The 23,044-nt window shown below is 32.4% G+C and overlaps 1 protein-coding gene and 1 long non-coding RNA gene across 3 annotated transcripts in view; one reads left to right on the plus strand and one right to left on the minus strand.

Moving 5' to 3' along the window:
• Positions 1-23,044, minus strand: part of LOC126739283 (LIM/homeobox protein Awh) — a 98,883-nt gene that overhangs the window by 54,123 nt on the left and 21,716 nt on the right. The gene's annotated exons all lie outside the window — the stretch shown is intronic.
• On the plus strand, positions 12,221-14,415 carry LOC126739288 (uncharacterized). The gene is made up of 2 exons (XR_007661586.1): positions 12,221-12,777; positions 13,862-14,415. It is a non-coding gene; the product is annotated as an uncharacterized LOC126739288 (long non-coding RNA).

Below are 23,044 nucleotides of genomic sequence, written 5' to 3' on the forward strand. Positions count from 1 at the left end.
GAACATAAAATAATCTACAATAAACTAAAATTGATCAAATTTATAAAACAACGTTACGGTCCAATTTAATACAATTTAATGTTATTTGAATAAAATAAATTGTTTAAACCTTTTCTTAAACATACCATTGTTTAAATCTAAGGCCGTCCGATGATGTCGTATTGTAAACATACTGAAAGGTCGAAGAGTTCGAGAGTGAATCATATAGTTCTTAAAATAAATGTCTCCCTTAAGGCAAAAGGTAATTAGTGTTTGTTAATAATTTATGGAAAAAACGACTCATATGAAAAACTCTACGACCTTCCATCCTTAGCCATCTTATCTTCCAATTTTCCCACTAATACGATCGTATTTCCTCAAGTCAAACATGAGTCTAGTACAAGAATTATGTACTTTCTAAAAACAAAAGTTTTTGCAACATGTGTTTTAAATCTTAAATCAGTGTCCAACCATATGCCTACATTTTTCTCAGACTCAACAATATAAATTTGTACATTAATAATATTAGTTGTTTCCTTATTAGCCTAGTCATGGTTCCTGGTCGAAACAATAGCAATGACGATCAACTTCAATTTTTTAAATGGAAACACCTATTTTTTATTCCATTTTTGAATTCTGCATAGAATTTTAAGTATATTTTGTATACCATGTCTTATACCTAATACTAATATTATTAATAAATTTGCAACTGTTTGGGTCATTTGAGCATATTCAAATACGTTTTTTCATAGTTTTTTAATAGGTATATTTGATTGTTGATACTTTGTCACCATCTATTCGCATGGAAACAGTATGTATTACTTTACGTAAATGTCAGTAAGTGTCAAGTGCAGTTGCAAAGTTTAAAAGTATGGCGCGTTTAACTGAAAAACAAAGAATTGACATTTTGATGATGGTAGGATATGGCGACAAGACTCGAACGCAGGCCGAAGTTTGCGATCTGTTTAACAATAAGTACCCGGAGACGCCTATTACATGTTCGATAGTAAGCAAAATTGAAAAAAAGTTTAGAGATTTTGGTCATGTGAGAGACAAAAATGACCTGGACCATGATTTTGCTCGATTTACAAGAAAATCCACATAAATCAACTCGACAAATTGCTGCAGATCAGTGTTAGTAAATCATACGTTCTAAAATATTGGCATAGGAATAAATGGCATCCATAGAATAGATTTTGCGAAATAATGATGAATAAATGTAATGTAAACCGATTTTTGCATTAAAATGAATAAACTATTTGTATTATTAATGAGTAGGTATAATATGTTTTGAATAACCTTGAGATCAAAATTTGACAAACTTTCATAGCTTGCTGTTACATTTTTATTTTCTTCAACAAGTAAGTAGACATAATATAAATGAGTATGCGTTGAATAACCTTAAGATTAAAATTTGAGAAACCTCCATGCCCTACTGTTATATTTTTATTTAATCTCCAACAAATTGATGTACCTATAATGCGTTCTTAATGGATGTAGTATGCGTTCTATAACCTTAAGATAAAAATTTGCCAATCCTCCCTGCCCTACTATTAATTTTTTTAAAACTCAACATTTGCTTACACATGACAGTTAAAACTGATATTATTCCTAGCTCGCCATAGCTTAATTGTTAAATTTTTATATAAAACCTTCTCTATCTTACACATTACAATTGTCATAAGTCCATCCTCTTCTAACACATTTATATACACGTAAGTTTTTGACCCACTTAGGCAGTTGATTGTATAAAAAATGTAATTATCATACCGTTAAAAGTTATGCATATTTTCAGTCATAAAATTAAAAAAAAAAAAAGAAAATCGAATTTTCACATTTATCTTTGAGGGAATATACGTGTATGCTAATCCATCGGATCCCCCACTGATCTCGGATCTCCGTTCACAGTGGGTACGATTTGTAATCCTTTTTCGAGCCGCCTTGAGCCGCTTTTAATCCTATCGTGTTTCACTGGCTTCGGCCACAGCACACTCCCTGAATTATTCCTATTTATTATTATTCAACTCCTATGGTGGCTTAAAAAAAATCACTTAATACGTGAACAGTTGTTGTTGTTTTTTTTTTGAATGGTTTTAAGTGTCGATAAGTAATAAGCTTTTTATATACAAGGTGATTCTCAAATCTGTGGCTCGTACACAGCTTTAAGAATCACGACCCTGTTCACTCAGTTTTTAATGTGCCATGATTTTCGTAATATCCTTAATTTTTATTCAAGGAGGCATGGAAAATTGTATCAATCTCCTGACGGTCTTTTCCTGAAAAGTACAAAAATTAAAACTCCTTTTTTTGAAAATGGAGAGTGGGACAGAGGTAAACTTATGGTATCAACCATGAGTTAAACAGAGATAGATAGATCGTTTTATAGTTTTTATAGAAAACTCACGTGAAATCAATCACCCTAAAATTTGTAAATGCTATTGCTTTATATCAATGAGAAAAATCATGAAATGCCAATGTACCATAGGTGGGGCGACCCATACATTCTTACTATGTATTTACCTTATATACAAGGTGAAACACAAGTAATATTATGGGTAGTATACATGGAGTTTCAGAACTATGGGATCAAACTTGTAGCGATTATTCACTGCAACAGAAGAAAACATTTGAGTATAGAGACCCATATCTGGAAACGCGTCACTATGGCACCACGGCCCTAAGACGCGTTAAAATTTAGAAAGAAGATGAATTGCCTAAATAGGATTTAATCCATTTAATTTCTGCCTTTTCTACATGATATCATCATAACAATTTTTCAAAATGACAACGTCAATGTCAATGTTTGAAAATTTTATAGCTGATGATTTTTAAAAAATTACCGACGCTTGTGTGTTGTTATCTTTAAAAACGATAACAGTAGACCATCTCTTGGCCTCCTAGATCACCCGATTTAACATCGCTAGATTTTTTCGTGTGGGGAAATGTAAAGCCTTGGTCTACGAAACTCCAGTAGAAATAGAATAATTACTTAATTGCACGAATTACAGCAGCATTTAGAATCACTTAAAATAAATACCAAATTTTAAGTCAAGTCTGCCGGAAACATGTGCGACGTTTAAATCGGTGTATTCAGGTTGGAGAGACATTTTGATTAATTATTATGATAATACCTTTCCAAAAGGCAAAAATCAAATGCTATTTAGGCAATGTAACGTCCTTTTAAATTTTATAGTGTCTTAGGGCCGTAGGGACCATTTCCCGGACATGGGTCCCTATACTCAAATGTTCTCTACTGTTGCACTGAATAACCCCTACAAGTTTGATCCCATAGTTCTGAAACACCCTGTATTAATTCATGATTTATTAATTTGAGAAATAAAACAGAAATTGGATTATTCCTAACTTAGAATTTGATAATTATAATACAGCATTTTTCCTCATAATATTTGCATACATGTCCAAGAAATAAAAATAATAGAATCAATATATTAGAATTTAATTACTAATAAACCTATACTACTTAACTACTAAGTTTTTTATATATATAAAAATATTAATACGTACCTAGTCTCTACTATACATAGATTAATTTAATCCTATAAGTAACAGCTTGAATATATACTCGTAAAAGCAAACCACAAGTTTTGATCTTCTACCAAACTTTGTTTTATAAAATTTATTATTTATATCTTTTTGTTGATCTATCTCTGACCTATCCACATTTTTTTTATTTTGAAATTTACACGAATTTCACATCGGACAACTTTGAAAAATAATCAACAACAAAAATATAAAATGTTCCATTTACCTTAAAAATACCCATTGCTACCCTTTTCCAAGCTCTATCTGGTATTTTATGATTAATTACGTTACCGTCATATGACGTCAATACTGCGTAAGTCCACTTTTTTCAGAAATCGAGATATTAGCGCCATCGTTTTAAGCTCTTAAATATGTAAAATTTGGTGTCAATGATTTGATGTTACGTTGATAGGTGGAGTCACAATACTCACAAATGAAACGTGCGCACGTCCACCAGTTTCTGCGTTAACATGAATATTGCCTCCGCGCTTCATTGTTTATACAGGGTGTTTCAGAACTATGGGATCAAACTTCTAGGTTGTTCAGTGCAACAGTAAAATCCATTTGAGTATAGGAACCCATGTCCGGAAATGTGTCACTACGCCACTACGGCCTTAAGACACGTTTAAATTTAGAAAAAATGTTAATTACCTAAATAGGATCTGATGCATTTATTTTTACCTTTTGTATATGATATCATCACAACAATTGTTCAAAATGTCTTGGCTGAGTCAAATACTCGCGTACTTGTACAGTAAAGTGAGCCGGCACTCCATCATGCTGAAACCACATTTGCTGTCTAACGTTTAGTGGAACATTTTTAAGGAGTTCTAGGTGAACTTCCCCCAAAAAACGCAGATAAATAGGTCCTAGGTTAGGACCTAATGGTCTAACTATAGGTACATAGGTTAACCGTTCCGGTAGAAGGTATGGCCCAATTAAATAATCATCAACAATGCCTGCCCATACGTTGACAGACCAACGATTCTGATATTTTCTTGGAAAAATTGCATAAGGATTTTCTTCGTCCCAAACATGGCTATTCCTACTATTAAAAATACCGTCTCTTGTGAAAGAGGCTTCATCGGCCCACAAAACATATCGTAAAAAATTTGGTTGTGCAATGATGTGATCCAGAAGCCATCGACAAAATTGAACTCTAGGATGATAATCGGCTGCAGTCATACCTTCTACAACGTTCTGGAAGTGGTAAGGATGGAGTTGTTGCTCGTGTAGTACCCGCCAGACAGAAGCGTTACTCGTATTCATATTCTAAGCGACGTCACGTGTGCTATTTGATGGTTCATCGACAACTCGCTGAAGCACCTCTTCTTCAAATTCGACCGTTCTTACGGTTCGAGCAACACCAGTATCAGGCATCTTGGTCTTAAACATGCCTGTCTCAGTGAGCCACCGATGAACCGCAATAAACTTTTTGTATCCAGGATGCTGCCGTTCGGGATAACGTTCATGATACAACCGCGATGCTGCTCGTGCATTGCAGTTTGTTGCTCCGTATGCCAAATGCATATCCGCCAATTCTTGATTGGTAAAGTTTTCCATTAGCAATAAATGTTTAAAAATTGTAAGCTATAAAATTTTTAAGCATGACATTGATGAGCATTGATTTTAAACAATTGTGGTTATGGTATCATGTACAAAAGGTAAAAATAAATGAAGCAGATCCTATTTAGGTAATTAATGTTTTTTTATAAATTTTAACGCGTCTTAGGGCCGTAGTGGCGTAGTGACGCATTTCCGGACATGGGTTCCTATACTCACATGGATTCTTCTGTTGCACTGAACAACCCCCAGAAGTTTGATCTCATAGTTCTGAAACACCCTGTATACAAATTCAATTATTTTTTTTCTTTTGCTTCAATTATAATTCTTTAGGTACAAAAATGTTGTGCCACTCTTGATACTGATAACAAAGCTAATATAAGTCTTTATAGTGATGAGTGCGGTGCACAAAGTCGCAACTCCATTTTGGCTAATGCACTTCAAAATATCTACAATATTAAAAAATGCTTAGAAAAAGGCCACACACAAAATGGACTATATGGCAATATGCACTGCTCTATTGAAAAAAAGATTTCTGGTAGAGTTTTAAACATACCAAGGTATGCGTTTATTATTTACTGTCAAAAGAATACCAAACCCCTATGAGGTTTAATATCTGAATCACAGGTATTTAAAAGATTTTTCTAAATTGAATCTTTTGATAAACTTCGCCCTGGATATAAATAAGGAGCGATCCCGAGGTTCGGGACATAAGTGCCCTAAAACATAAACCTGAAGGATGACATGAATTTAAATGTCGACATTCTGAAAACTTCCAAGTGTTTTTTTTTAGAATAAACCAAAACTTAAAATTTGCCTCAATGGAAAATATTCCAAGACTATACCAAAATAGAATTAAAATAAAACGATAAAAATGTGATCATCTTCAATCCCTAAAAAGTACCTTGGAACACAATTTTCTTGCATTTTATGAGTTCCTTGAACATGAATAGATTAGAGTATACCCGTCCTTTAAAAATGGAGTTTTTACTTGTTGCAATAAATATTATTAAATATTATAATAGATTTTTTTTATTTTTCTTATTTTGATCTTCCTTTAAATAAAAAAAGAAATATTTTTAGAAATTCGTCGTAGGAAATGGATTCTTAGTCATTTTTTATATCTCGGTATTTTTTATGCTTCTTTTTGTAATAATTATAATAATTTTTTTACTTTAGTATGTAATCAGGTATTATTAATTTAAACAAAAAATATGGTCGAAATAAAAATTAAATTACCCAAGTTTAAAGAACGTGACGAAATAACGAGTGAAATTTGCCTAAGTCCATTGGTTTCACTAACAATCCAAATTTTTGTTGGTGCAGATAATAACACTTATATTAATGACTCATAACGTAAAATTAGAGAAGAGTAAATCGAACAGCAAAGATATCTTAGTTTTAAATGGTTTTTCTTGTCACCTGTAAAATGTACATTTTTGGACTTAAGCACTTTTCATATGACAGTAACGATTAGTGGTTCTTTTAGAATCGATTTAGAAAATATAGTGCAAGATCTACAATTTGATAAGAAATTATCAATAGCTTATGACATATTTAATGGGCAATAAAATAAAGTACAAGCGCGATATTTACTTCTCTTGGAAGTCAAGGATAGACGTCGAATATATCCAAGATCTATTCAATCAATTGCCTATGATAAACAGGCAAAGAAACCTTAATTCAGATTCAGTTAATCTAAAAATAATTGAAGAAAACATTAATCCGAAACTGAATATTCATATCAAAAGACACTTTAGTTTCCACTTTATGTCTTTTGAGCCTGCTGTATCACCTTTAATAGGAATTAATCTTAGACAACATTCTCCCCTTGGAAGTCAAGGATGGAATCGAATGGATCTAAGATCTACCCAATCTGCCTATGATAAATAGGCAAAGAAACCTTAATTCAGATTCAGTTAATCTAAAAATAATTGAAGAAAACATTAATCCGAAACTGAATATTCATATCAAAAGACACTTTAGTTTCCACTTTATGTCTTTTGAGCCTGCTGTATCACCTTTAATAGGAATTAATCTTAGACAACATTCTCCCCTTGGAAGTCAAGGATGGAATCGAATGGATCTAAGATCTACCCAATCTGCCTATGATAAATAGGCAAAGAAACCTTAATTCAGATTCAGTTAATCCTGAAATAATTGAAAGAAACATTAATCAGAAACTGGATATTTATCCCTCAGGATACGATAATTCCACCTTACTCCTCCTTGGCTCTCCTATACATGACGTTGGAGAAGGAAACAGTTAAAGCCCTAGAGAGGAAATCAATCTTAGGTAACACTTCCTTTTTGTAACGATTTAAGTATAATGTTTTTTTTATTGAAAAGTAGCAAGTCGTTCGAATGAGATAAATTTTGAGATTAAATTGAGATAAAAGATATTTGCTATTTGATCAACCATTTTTCATAAAGCTTATTATTTGTAGCAAAACTAAGTCCGTTTTTGTTTGACTTTTTATGTTTTGATTTTAATGTTGAGAAATTGGTAAGCTTGACTGAACTAATAGAGCTGTAATTTTATTATCAAGAATATGATCATGCTTTGAGTTGCTTATTGTAAAATAATGAGATCCAGCTATAGGTAATTTTGTCCCAGGTTGATAAGTTAAATGAATAGAATAAGGCTGAATTTGTTACGTTGTAAACGCATCGGGCATGAATGTAAAGGTTTTTTGATAATAAAAACAAAGGGCTTGTGGTCTGTTTCCACAGTTATTGTTTTGCCATAAATGTATTGATGAAAGCGTAAACAAGAATATGTATTGTTGAATATGTTTCCTCTTTTTTGAGCCTATTTTTTTCAGTATCTGTTGTAATATTTTGAAATGTAATAAACAGGTAAATTGTTTTGAAGTTTTTTGTGATTAAAAAACTGCAGAATTGGCTTTTTAGCTAAGGTATTTTTCAAATGATTAAATGTTTCTTGTTCAAGATGATCCCAATGCCAAATAGTTCCTTTTTTAAGAAGAATTCCTAAATTTTCTCTGTTTTAAAAGACGTGTGGAATGAATCTTGATACATAGGTCATAACTCCTAAAAACATTTCAACATCTCTTTTACATCGGGTTTTTAAAGTTAACATTTTTTCTTTATCAGGCGCAATGCCTTTTTGTGAAAAAATGTGGTCCATGAATTTTATTTTGTTTATGCCAAACTCATAATTTCACGTGATTGGTCAAGAACTTGTTTTAATCAGGAACATATTCTTCTTTATTAGCTCCCCAAATTGAAAATTGTATTGTTGTGTGTCATCAGTATATAAATGGCCGACCACTCAAAATGTTGCTTGACATATTTATGTCATACGTACGATACTTACCAGAAGGTGAATTAATGGTACATTTTAGAGTACTTTCCTGGTCAACCTGAATTTGTCAAAAAGCTTGACTTGTACTTGATTTTGTACAAATGTTTGCATTTGATAATTTTGATGTACGGGGCTAAATTTCAGGAATGATTGCTTTGTTCACCGTTTGTGGAACAATACACATCAGATGTATGCACTAACACAAGATTATTAACTCATTCTGTAGAAGTACTAAATTTGAAAATTATTTGTTTTTTCTCTAGATCATTTTAATATACATTTTAATTTATTAGGCATTGCAAATGGGATTCTGCGGAATGGTAATAACTGGTTTTACTGACGGTCGGTATTTATGTGATATTTTTCGCATTTAAGAGTTCCCAGATAATGAAAAATGACTTTGTAGGTCTCAGAAATTTTAGAATAATCACAAATTTACGTATTTTATAAATTCTTTTTAATTTTGCTGTAAATTATTTTTAGATTCAACTAATCCAATATATTTTAATACATTTAATTTTTCACAATTAGATTTGCCTAAACTTGCGGGCGAAACATTATTTTACGCAACAAAACAAATTCTAAATATTCTTTGCAATTTTTGTATTCACAGAAAAGTAAAAATTTTTCTAAAATGTCAATTTTTGGGTCTGTATAACTGCATATTTAAAAGATTATTTTTGTGAATATCTAAGCGTTTCAAGAATTTCACAGGAAGGGCATTAATATCGGCACCGGAATCTAATTTAATCGTCCATTAATGGTATACATATGTTTTGCGATGTTTTTCTTGCACTTTTTTCTAATGCACATAACACATTTCTCGTCGTTCAAATTAGCCACTACTACTCACACTATCATAATGTCCTCTATTTTGTAATGCTTTTTGACGAGCACTACCTTTATTTAAAAATTATGACGTCTTATCATTTTCAGCACTTGCATCTGCGCCTTGGTCCGTTCTGCAAGTTTGCTACTAACTTCTGGTTGTCATTTTTGTCTAATAACTCCAAAATCAATTTGTCTTTGATTAGGCTATTACGAAGATCCTAAAATTTACATGTGTTACTAAGATAACGTAATTTTTTGACATACGTATCGATGGATTTTGGTTACAGAGAAAAAAAGGAATGAAATAATTGTCGATTTTGTGCCGATTGTTTCGTGATCCATTTTGTTTTCGGATGCTTGCATTGTGAATACCTTTAGAGCTTCATCATCAATGCAGATAAGTGAAATAGAGGCTTTTGTCTTAGCTGATTTCTTGTACAGGTCCGAACAGCTTTAAGGTAAAGCTAAAATTTCTGTTTAAAAAATTTTAGTGCCAACTTTAATCCTGAGGTAAGGTGAACTTGAAATTCCTGACGCCATGTTATTTTTTGAAATTTATCGAAAAACGAATAGCTTCTACACTTTATTTCATATGCTTTATTTCAATGAGAAAAATCATGGAATGCCGATATACCATAGGTGGGGCAACCCGTCCATTCTTACTATGGTATTTAACTTATATACAAGTTGAAGCATAAGTAATATTATGCATATCATAACAACAGTATTTATTACCAGTGGGATAATTATCGTCAAGATCCATACAAAAAAAAAATGACTGTTTTGACCTCGCATATAAGAACTAAAAAAAAATCCCAAAAGATCCATCAAATAAAGGAATCGAAGCCTCCATGCACCGCGAGCGTATAACATAATAAAGTCTATAAGTCACAAGTCCGGTTGAATGACAGGTGTTGTGTATAATATTATTGTACAAACACAATATGGACGCCTTTTTTGATAAATGGTCGGTGGTACGATGGTATGCGGTGGTGTCCCGCCGGTAGGTATTCCTACCGGCCTTTTTCACCTATAATGACCACGATTTATCCAGTTAATCAATTATGGAGTTTATAAGAAGATTCAATTCGGAGATGACATGATGCTAAATTGACGTTTTTTTCTTTCAGCGAACAGGAATTTACAAAAAAAATAATTTGGCAACTCTGTATCTTAAATATCAATCTATATACTGGGTCGCGCAGCAACTATTCACCAAGCTCTCATTTTGTGGGTTTTAATTTTTTGTTGTAATTTTGCATATAAGACATGGTTCTGCTTAATTTACATAAGAAAATATATTTTTTTTAATTTCCGATCCTCTTTGACTATTGAAAATCTATTACATATTGAAATAGTCATAAAGTTAATAAATTCCATTTACTGGAAAAAGATTATTATGTAGAGTGGCCTTTTTATTCCACTCAGATTATTACTTGTAACTTATAAATCCATAATTTCCTATACATAAATTAATAGGTCTCGCCATAATCGAGTCACGTCGTAATCTAAACTTGTCAATTCACATCACTGATACCATCGTAACAAAACGTGATAACTGTCGACACATATGACGTTATAGTAAAAGGCGCGAAATTCAAATTTTAAAATTAAATACCATTAAAAGTTATAGAGCGGAACCTTTGAAAAATGCTGGCGATACACTCAATAATCTTAGTAGGTATGTAATAATTTTTTACATTTTTTTGATAATATTTTTCTCTTAAACAGTTATGTGTATCGAAAATAGGCGCAAATTTCGTTAAATTAAACAGGACATCGTGTATATTATTATTTTTTCTAATTCTACGTAAGTTTTTAAGAAGCTTTATGGATCACATGCTACAGTTTGCTCAAATAGTTTCCAGGATATTCGCAGTTAAAAATTACATAATTACCACAATAGGCTAATTATTGTTATGTAATATATGTTCAATATATGATAATGTTTAATGTTTGTGTAGACCCTGTTTAGTCACTTTCTTGTGCATCTTAATATGCCCATTTTATTTATTGTTAGTAATTTTAACCTTTGACCTTGCCAGAAGCACTGTGACTTTTTATGTGTTGTGATGAAAACCCTCTTTGTACATCCCTGATGATGGACATCTTATATGTCCGAAACGTGTAGGATAACTGGTTTTTCAAATAAATTTAGTGGAGGATGACCGAAACTATTTTAGTTACCCTTTGACATATTAAGTCCACTGCAAGTATGGACTACTTCTTCAACTCTGTATATGTTACGCCCCATGACTATATTGACCTAAGAAAGATTTTCAGCAGAGGAGGCTTTGAAATTTATATTAGATTACCAAGCCTACTTGACAGAATCGCCTCCTTGACTAAAAATTAATACTTCACGTTACTAAACGCGAATGTAGGAACTTTCAAAATTGCGGGTAGGTGCTATCATAGACATCATCATAAGTTTTGTTTCAAGATGGCGCCTAGTGTGATGGGCCACGCCCAAAAAAAATCAAGAAAGTGTTTTTGAATTACACATTTAGGTATATCCTGTCTCTACACATCATATAGATATGTATGTAGCTATATAAAAAAATATTCAGTGTCAAAAAACACGAATCAAAGACACATCGTAGTAGGCGCTGGTACAGTACATTGTTTGTAAATTTTTCAAATCCCGTTCTTTTGTTTTACTAGACCGAGAACCAACCGATGCTCGAAAATGGATCATAAATATGTAAAACTCGAGTATTCTGGTGTCGGAGGTACAATAATATAATACCGACACGCCCCGATAATAGTTTTAAAATAATAATTATTTACGGATTAAGCGATTTGTCACACCGCGTTATAATATATGGGTTCGGTTAGTATTTATAATGATCCCCTGGTACATATAGGTACTCTTTACATAAAAATATCAGTTATTATAGTGCATATTTTCCAAACATAATGTGTCAGAGGGAGACAGACCTGTGTCAATAACGGTGACAGGTGACAGCTGTCGCCCATAAAATGACACGAAAAGTGAAAGACTAGATTTTGATAATTTTGATTCTACTTAAATTTAAATTAAAAGCATGTTCAAGCTATATTGCACATGATAAATTCGGGAATTTCGACCAAAGAACAATTTCATAAGCAACAAACAAAGAGTTCATAAGTACAGACTGCGACGTTGATTTTTCTCTTATTTGTGGCGTGTTTTAAAAATGTCTCGTTGGAGTGAAGAAACAACAATAAAATTTGTATAAGAGTATTAAGAAAGACGATGCTTATGGGATACAAGGGCTACCATTTACAAAAATAAACAAGCTCGGGACTCGGCGTATAAGGAAATTGAGGAGATCATGGGGATAGAAGGATTCGGAGTGCCTGAAATCAAGAACAAAATACGGGCGTTGAGGTCAACTTATTCTCAAGAAAAAAAGAAAATAAGGGACTCTATGAAGTCAGGAGCAGGATCGGAGGATATTTATGTCCCCAGTGTAAAATGGTTTAAGGAAATGGACACATTTTTACGTAACATAGAGGATAATAAGAGACCTACGCAGGATAATTTCAATGTAAGTGTATTGTAGTAGTGTTCATATTATAAGTAATTAATCCGATATACGTGTTTTCCCGTCCCGTCCGTAACCCGTAAGTATCAATTTGTTTAAATAAAACCCTATAGAAAAATAATAGAAAATCATTTCTTAAAACTCTCTTATCACAAGGAAAACACGTATACCGAACAATAATTTCCATATTATATTATTTATATTAAAGTACAGTCAAAATATCATCTGTTGCTGCCATGGCATCGCACCTTCGCCCATAAAGTACTGGCAGAGTCGATCTCGTAGTTCTCTTGCACATCTTGAAGAATGATTACCCCTAAGGTTCTTATTGACGGCAAGGGAGTATTAGTTTCATTTCTCCACGAACCTAGTCTAACCTGACCGCTTTCTATATCTTCTTCATGTAACGATCCACTTGGTGTATAAGTGTTATGAGAAGTGATTCGTAAATAATTGTGTATTGCGCAACAATCCTTAATAATTTTGTCCACAGTTTCTGGTAAGCATGCCATAGGCTTTCCAAAAATGCGAAATCTGCTAAGAAGAATTCCGAAAGCATTTTCTACTATTCGTCTTGCCCGTGAAAGGCGGTAATTGAATATTTTCTGATTTTCCGAAAGTGCTACTTTTGAATACGGTTTCATCAAATACGTTTTCAGTGCAAATGCATCGTCACCTACAATGAAACCACCATGTGGTAATAAACTATTCTCTAGGGCTTTAAATAGAGACGATTGTTGGAAAACTCTACCATCGGATTGTCTTCCAGGACATCCAACATTTATATAGGAAAAACAATAGTTGTCATCTACCAGAGCTAACAAAATAATGCTGTTAGTACCCTTATAATCAAATAATTCACTGCCACAATTTGCCGGAGCATGAATCATCACATGTTTCCCATCAATCGCACCGTAACATTTGGGGAAATTCCACTTCAAACGAAATCCCTTCTCAATAACGTTCCATTCTTCTTGGGACTCCGGCACCTAAAATAATATGAAATTTTCTGCTGGTTGTATTATCAGTATTACCTACAAGTATTTGAGTTTAGCTAATACGGTACAAATATTTTTTTCTATTTCAGATACAACGCGAAGAAGAAGTTAATGAACAAAGACGAGAAAATGAAGAAGAAATAATGGCTGCAAGAAACGAAACGTCTCAGGAAGTACCGCAGAAAAAAAGTAGAACTACGTCAAAATTGAGGCAAGTTACTGCAGTAGTTAACGACCTAAAAAAAATAAGCGAAACTATCACGCATGAACCTGCCAATGAGCATGAATACATAGCTTTTGGTCGCAGTGTTGCTGCACAATTAATGATGTTAACTCCTCTTTCCGCCATACAAGCACAGGAACGCATTCAGTCTGTTCTGACAAGTTTTAAACTACAAGACCTCCAGGCCCAGAGTAACCAGTACGACACATATGCAGATACCAGTAGTGCTCTCGCCTCATCTTCCATCATGCACCACTGCAGTCCCCTAAATATTCCGACATGCATTCTTCTTCTTGCAACTCGTGCAGAATCAGTTGCCGATGATATTGTACGATCACAGATAACAGCAAAACCTTTTTCCAATATTAAACATGTTTTGTTCATCAACAACTTTTTCGTAATAATAATATTTAAAAATAATACCTTTATATATTCTTTCAGACTTTCATAAATAGCTTCACACACCTCGGGTATAAATTTGGAGATTGCAGGTGTTGACACAGGAAATAACCTCTGCAAAGTTCTATATAACTATTTCCTGTGGCTAAATAAGACAATGTGATTTCCCATTTTATTCTAGTTGGAATAGCTGATCTCATTACAGTGTTCTTTTTCGTAATTTGAGGAGCAATTTGAGCCAACAATATATTAAAATGTTCTTTAGACATCCTCAGCCAATTTGTATATTCTGGTACGTCTTCAGCTGCTAATTCTCTTAATAAAGTAGATGAAGCACCATATATTTCTCTTCGACTCAGCAAATTTTTTTTTAGTTTTGTTCATTTCTTCTGCAAGTATTTCGGATAACTCGCCACATACTTTTAAAATACAATTCCGCACTGTTGCACGCGTAATTTTTCCGGCCATGTTTTATCAACACTAAACAACAAATCATGTAAACGCTCACAAAAACAAAAGGACTAAATTTTAGCTACTTGATTTTAACTTGCTTTAGCTACTTGCCGCGTGTAAATTCGGCTTAACATCAATGCTAGTGAAAATATTTGACCCATAGGAAGTCTTATAGAAAGCATATTGAGCTGCAGTGCTCTGCGGTGCACTGTAATAAATTTTAAATAATTGCGGTTTATTGTGCTGTCTACAATTTCTGACAGTAAACGTACGCCTACTTGACCTTAAGAGACTAAAAACAGTTTTATAAGTTTATTTGGTAGAAAGACAGAATTATGTCATTATCAACGAGTGAGACAAGGAGATATATACCGTTTAAATCAAAATTAATTAGATAATTAAAAGATAATGTATTGGAGATAGACAGGGTTGTGTCAACGACCACGTGTAAGAGAAAGAGGTAAGTACCCGAATCCATGTCTTTTTATGTCACAACTACATATACTAGAATATTCTTTTCAGGATTCCTGGAATATTCATAATTGAGAAACCATCTCCAGATCTTCTTTGATATATCAAGTAACCCATGACAAAATGTTGACATTTATGACATTGACAGGTGACAGCTGTGGGACCATAAGGACACTACAAGGAAAATATTAGATTTTAATAATTTTTATTTTAAAAACTAAAACTAAAAGGTTGTTCAAAGATTAGTCGACATGATAAAATATTCCGGAAATATTCGCCATTATTAAAATTTGACAAGGTATAATATGCTATCTACAAGCTTTTCTTTTGATTCTCATTGGCTTCAATGCTAGCCACGATAATGACACAGGAAAGCTTATAGAAGCCACATTGAGCTGTACTGCTCTTATAATAATTGTCATATGTTTTGAATAATTGCTGTTTACAGTTTATAAGGATTCCTTAATTTTTGATAGATAAGTACGTCTACTTGACCTAAATATACTAAGAATCATTTAATAGGTTTATATGTTAAAAAGAGATAGACTTATGTTGATAATAATGTCTGAGACAAAGCGGTATATACCTTTTAAATGTATATACCTTATAAAAATAAATTAGGTTATTAAAAGATAATGTGTTAAAGAGGTGCAGATTTGGATCAACAACAATGTGTAAGAGAAAAAGGTAAATACCCCAATAAGGGTTTATGTCTTTTTTTGAATTAAATGAAAACTAAATGTTTGTTCCAGGGATATTCAATATGATAAAATATTTCGGGAATTTCGACCAAATATTCTACATTATTGCCAATTCAGGACTACAAAATATTTTGGTGCAATTTGCTCTCTACACGCTCTCATCTCGATTCTCATTAGCATTAATACTAGTCAAATTATTCGACAATGACATTAAGGAAGTCTCGTAGAAAGCACATTGCGCTGCCATGCTTTTATAATTCCCCAATGTTTATTGTGCTGTCTACAATTAGAAGCATTCCCCAATTCTTGACAGACAGTACGCCAAATTGAACTTAAAAGACTATAAATAATTTCATAAGCTTATTTGTTAGGGACAGACAGACTTATGTCAATATCAATGTGTGAGACAAGGAGATATACACCTTTTAAATAAAAATTAATTATTAAATTTTCTCTCTCTCTTAAACATTACAGACTTGTGTCAATAACAATGTGTAAGAGAAAAAGGTAAGTACTCGAATAAGTGTCCCTGTCTTTTATTAAATTAAATTAAAACTCAATGTTTGTTTAAGGATTATTCGACATGATAAAATATTCCGGAAATATCGAGCGAATATTCAACATCGTTTTAAATAATTGCGGTTTGGTGTCTCGTTCTTATGTCAATTCTTGACAGACAGTAGGCCTACTTACTTAACCTGATAAGTTTATTTGCTAACCAGAGACAAACCTATGCCAATATCAATGTGTGAGACAAGGAGGTATATATATACCAGTAATTGCCCAAAAATTCAGTTCAATATTCCTGGAATATTCATATGGTTCTCCTTCTCTTATTATAAAACCAGCTGACGTCATGACCCAATGTTGACAAATGACACCTGTCAAGAATCAGAGTTACGTTACATGATGGTAATTTTCAATATTATTTTTTATTAAATTATTTTATCTATGGGACAATGACACGACGAAAAAGACAAAAAAATTAAAATTCAAATCTAAAGATGAACACGTCAAACGGATCGGACTGAAAGGCAGTCATTGTGTCCGAAAAAGAGTTGGATTTTTAAGATATACACGGAGACAATAGAAATCTGTCAAAGGAGCGTGAAGGATGGGCATTCTTTCGTCTAAGACCCATATGGGCAGGCCCAGATGGATGGATGAATCGTGTGAAATGACCTAACGTTGTTTTTGTTACGTTTTTTCTTCTTCTTCTTCTCTTTTTAGTCAATGGAACTTCTGTTGTGTTTATTTTACGTGTGTGCGACGACCGAGTGTTTTCATTTCATTTTTAAGATTATTTATACTTAATTAAATTCCTAAGATACGGGAGCTTTTTAATATTGACGTAGAGAAAGTTGATGAATATGCATTTATATGCAGGTTGGCAAAGTCGCATTTGAGTTTTTAGATGAGATTTTTAATTATTTTTTTTTTCATGTATGGATATTCCTTCTGTGTCTTTCACATGATCATTGGCATAAGTCGATTTCCTTCTAACACATTATCTTATACGAAGAGTTCTTGAAAACGGCCCGTGGGGTGAGCATTGAAATATGCAACTTTGTCTCCCATTTAAACCTACGCTTACCCCTTTATCCATCTTAAACAATTGAAAAATTGCTCTAATATCAGTCAATTGAAAAGCATCAAAAGAACGCGAACATTAACCCTCTTTCCCCTACCTCGACTTGCATATAATATAAATTCGCATACTACTCAAAAATCTCTTTAGCATATAAATCCGGCCTTTCTCCCCCTCCCCGGATTTTATAGAGAGGGACGGAGGGAGGGGCGGCTCAAATTACGAATGCAAAAAGGGCTGAAAAAGTAAACGCTAACGAGCCCTTTGATATGCGGCGGCTACGTGTAAAAGTGCCCGCCGCTCATTTGGAGCTCATTTGAGCACCGCCCCCCTCGATTACGTCACGACGGCGGCGCGCCTGATGATACATACGACCGAGACGTCGAGCCCCCGGGAGACTGTTTGACATTAAAATGAGTTATGTAGGATCTCGTGTGAATATTAAACGAGAGTGATGGTGTGAAATGCGATATACGTATTGTCGCTTAAAAGGTGCCGAGGATGTGAGAGGAATGTGCGGTTTATATGATTTGATTCATGCAGATTAAAATCATCAAAAAACTCTCATTTTTAATCTTCTTCCGAAGATTTTATTATAGCCCGTTTGATTTTCCTTTTTGCTGAATCAGGCTTGATCAGTTAGTAATAAGAATATTATTAATAACGCTCGGTTTAGAATGCTGTCTACAAAACGTGTTGTGCTATATATTATGTGTCATTACTGTCAAAGCATTATGTCTGAATTAAGAGGAAGGCGTATAGACAGCATATTGCACTGAAGAATTGTTTCGACAAAGGTTTGTAGGTTTAACATGGCGGGGCGGAATAGCTGCTGCCACCCAAGATTGTTCGATTAATTTTTAATTGGCTAATTTCTGACGTACATCAAATATGATAATAATGACGTTACTGACATTTTAACTATCGTATTTGACCACTGTGTTTTTATGTTCCCTTTGGGTTGACAAAAATTTTCTAATTTAAAGTTTCTAACTAATTTTATAACTTTTTGTAATTTTCCGGTATCATGGGTTAATTAATTATTTTACAAGTGTGCAAACATCCAATTATCGTGCAACTACACAGAGCAGAGGGTAGTTAAATTGTTCAATTATGATATACCAAAGTGTTTTCTAATAATGTTGAGATACATTATATCATTTTCCAATTTAAATTACAGATTTAATCCTATTTTGGACACACATAGATTTGGACATATACAGAACTGTGACTTAGGTCACAGTTCTCAATTTTTACAAATCAATTCTAATTCTTAGACATCTTTTTTATTTCCTTGTCTTCATCTAAGTTAAGATATTCGTGCAAATATCCTTTATGTACTAGTTTGTACAATAATAATTGCCCAGACATTCACAGAAATCATACAATATTTAAATTTTCGTCGAACCATCCTTACAAAAATCTTGGAAGGAGATCTGTCATATGAGTCACCAATTATCGAATTTGCTCCAAAACCTTTTCTAGTTCCAAATTTAACAACCCTGATGTTACTGTGCGACTGAGATGGGAAGCTGTACTATGGTCACCACATAAAGGCTCAAAGGCCCCTAATGCAAAAAAAGTAAATTTGCAACCCAGTCCCACAGCGTGTATCAAGATGTATTCATTTTCATAGAACATCTTCATTCAGTTAATAAAGAAGCTCTAAGTTAAGAACAAAAATCTTCAAAAATCATAGTTTAAAATCTTACAAGTTCTAATTCAAAACCCTAATGAGGTAACAAAGAACTTTATAAACTTATAAATTTTAAATGTAAACAGTCATGTCTTGTGACATTTTTACTTTATTGTGACTAACCAAAACCAACCTGTAAGAATTTGGCAATAATGCAATCTTTTAAAGTTGCAGAACATATAATAATAATAATAATAATAATAATAATAATAATAATAAGAAACGTCTTTTATTTAACAAACAAATAATTTACAGTTGTGATTATTATACATACATTTCTATAGGGATATAAGATAGGCGAAGTCTAGCCATGTGGCTACTCTTACTTAACCTACCTAATCCCTCTGAAGTGAAAATAAAACAATATCATGCAACTTATTAGCGAATAGCTCTTTAAATGTACGCACACATTGTAAAAAAAAGTTACTTAAAGAATTATTATACACAACGACAAACTGTGCGATACAAAAGTAACCGTAATATAGCTTTATCCAGTAGCAGGTAGAGATTTTCTTTAAAAAGTAGATAGTTATATTTTGAAATAATTTCAAAGCCTAGTCCAGCTCAGCATAAAATGCCAATACCTATTTATAAATTCTTCAAATATATTATAAGGTTGTTTTATTACACAAGTTAGATACACCTTTCCTGGTTATTCTCCCATTTTTTAATTTTTTTTTTATTAAATATTGCCTCAACATGCTCATTTTAAGTGTCTTTTTGTCTTTAATAAGAAAGAAAAAAAAATCCTTTCTTATTCATGGTGAGTTTGTTGATTAAATAAAAACAAACGCATTTTGTATTTAAATTTATTAATATTTAATATTTTAAAATTATCAGGTATGGAATTATATAAGGTGATTGCATTATATGAAAAGGATCTTTTATACATAGATGTTTTATGTAACGGGATGGAGAATTTGTTTTTGTTTCTAATATTTTGTCCATGCATGCTTGTCCTTGGCAGAAATTTATTTTTAAGAGTATTCGAGGTGTTAGTGGTATTGAGAAGCTTATGCACCAAATTTGAAAGATGTAGTTTTCTACGGCTTTCCATATTTAGCCAGTTAGATTCTACAATTTTATGAGTAATGTGGTCATGCTTCCTGATTCCATATATCAATCGACAGCATGCGTTCTGTACCCTTTGTATTTTTTGTTTATCGAGAGCTGTAAGACATGGACCGTATATAAAGTCACCATATTTAAAATGTGAGAGTACTAATGTGTCGCATAAACTTTTTGTCAACGAGCAGTTAAGAATGTTCCGATTATTAAATAATAATTTCAGCGCACAGAAGCTTTTTCTTGTTATATTCTGAACGTGTGCACTAAATCTGAGATCTTCGTCGATAGTTAAGCCAAGATTTTTTGCGCTGCATACAAATTTTAATGTAGTATCATTTATTTTTAATTTTAAGTTGTTTTTAATAGAGTTTCTTTTGATTTTGCTACCAATACATAATAGTTTAGTTTTGTCAGAATTTAAGTTTTGGTTATGTTCAGCAGATAATTCTTTAATTACCTGAAGATCAGCGTTTATTTTATCGGTCATTTCTTGCGATTTGTTATAATCAAAAGAGACATAGATTTGTGTGTCATCCGCGTATGCTTGTATTTTACAGTATTTAGGTGCGAGAATTATATCAATGGTGTTAATATTAAATAGAAGAGGTGATAAAATAGCTCCTTGTGGCACACCCGACAGAACATCCAATGCATTCGACGTAATATTGTTATAGACCACCTTTTGCGACCGTTTGCTTAGAAATGAATTAATTAATTGAACAGAGTCCGCGTCGAACCCATAATATTTTAGCTTAGCTAATAGGAGACGGTGATCCAGAGTATATCAAAGGCTTTGGAGAAGTCTAGAAGTACCAAAGTATTTATGTAGCCTTCATCGCAGGCCCTGAATATATCATCAAGCACAGATGCTAAAGCAGATACTGTACTAAAATTGTCTCGAAATCCACATTGATTATCAGGCAGGATTTTATTAACAGTAAAATAAGTGAATATTTGGTTATAGAGGGCTGACTATTCTTTGGTAGTGGGATTCCCAGAGCAGTTTTCCAGATTGTTGGGACTTGTTTCTTCTCTATGGTTATCTCTAGCGTTAGTTCGGATGTTATGTAGAGCGGAGTGTATTTCATCTATTGTAGCTAAAGAAAATTTGAAGTTTATTTCTGGGTTGAATATATGAGTGTTATAATATGAAATTTGATTATTTGAGGGATTTGATATGGATTGCAAAAAGGATGTAAAATAACTATTAATTTCATTAGGATTTGAGAGGTTACTTGGTATAATGTGTTTTTTTTGTGAGCGAACATTTAAAGCTTAAAGAGTTTTCCAGAGTTTTGCTGTATTGTTTAATTGAGAAGTATTTATATATATCTCTTTTTTGCAGCTCTAGTGGCAGATAATGTCTGGTTACGAATATTTTTATAGAGTAAATGGTCAGCGTCCGATCTAGTTTTTCTATACTTTTGCCAACTTTTACCTCTCAATATTTTTAGGTGACGAATTTCATCATTTAACCAAGGAGCTTTTGGTTTTGTTGCTCGAACCTCTATTATGGGAGCATGTTTATCAAAAAGTTCTATAATGAAATGGTTGAAAAGTTTTAGTTTACTTTCTAAGTTCTTTTCCCATAAAATTTGATGATACGACATATTTAAAAGATCATTTTCAAAATTTAGTTGATTAAAATTTCTAAATGATCTAAAAGAGAATATTCTAGGGGGTGCTTTTTTATGGTCAGAAATTCCACTTGAAGATATCGTTCCACATTGTTTTACTATGTCAAAATTATTGATAAATATAGGATCAATAAGAGTGCTTGAGGTCTCCGTCACTCTAGTAGGCTCATTTATAAGCTGATTGTTGCAGACCATAAGACTCAGAAGTATCCAGTATAGGATTAGATAAATTAAAAAAGTTGATGTTAAAATCTCCCAGGTACAAAAGTATATCCGCTTGAAGAAATGTCTCAGATATTATGTTTTCAAAATCATTTATCATATTGTTTATATTTGTGTTAGGTGGTCGATAAAAAGCTCCAATTATTATATTTTTATTTGGAAGTGTAATTTTTAAAAATATGTATTCTAGTTGATCAGATGTTTGAAAATTAAAATCAATAGTTGTATGTTTTAGATTACATTTTACATCGGTACCAACTCCCCCACCTCTACCAGATCGATCCTTGTGATAAAAACAGTACCCAGCGATATTCAGTGCATCGACAGATAAATTATTGTTTAGCCACGTCTCGGTTAACATAACTTTTTATTATTTTACTTTCTTTATTTTATTTATTTTTTGTTAAAATTTATATTTTGTTTTTAAAAGCTTGCACATTTTTTAATTGCTCTATTTGTGTTATATCTAGTCATTATTAATTAATTTATTCACAATGAGAAGATAGATTGATTTTAAGAAATAGGTACAACTTCTGTTTTTGTTATAAAAATTTATATTTTGTTTTCCATAATATGTGGATATATAATTTTATCATGATATAGATAGTTAAAAAATACATATCAAAATATATATTTTTTTAATTTACATAATGGCAAAATCCGTGGTAAAATCTTTTTAGAATCATATTTTTTATTTATCTTTAACACTTATGAAAATTAAAAACTAGAAATTATTAGGATATCAGTTAAAATATGCTTTATGCTTGCAACAATTCCATATTTATACATAAAAGGTCTTATTAAAATACCATGA

This window comes from Anthonomus grandis, chromosome 8 (assembly GCF_022605725.1).
Source record: "Anthonomus grandis grandis chromosome 8, icAntGran1.3, whole genome shotgun sequence".
NCBI lineage: Eukaryota > Metazoa > Arthropoda > Insecta > Coleoptera > Curculionidae > Anthonomus > Anthonomus grandis.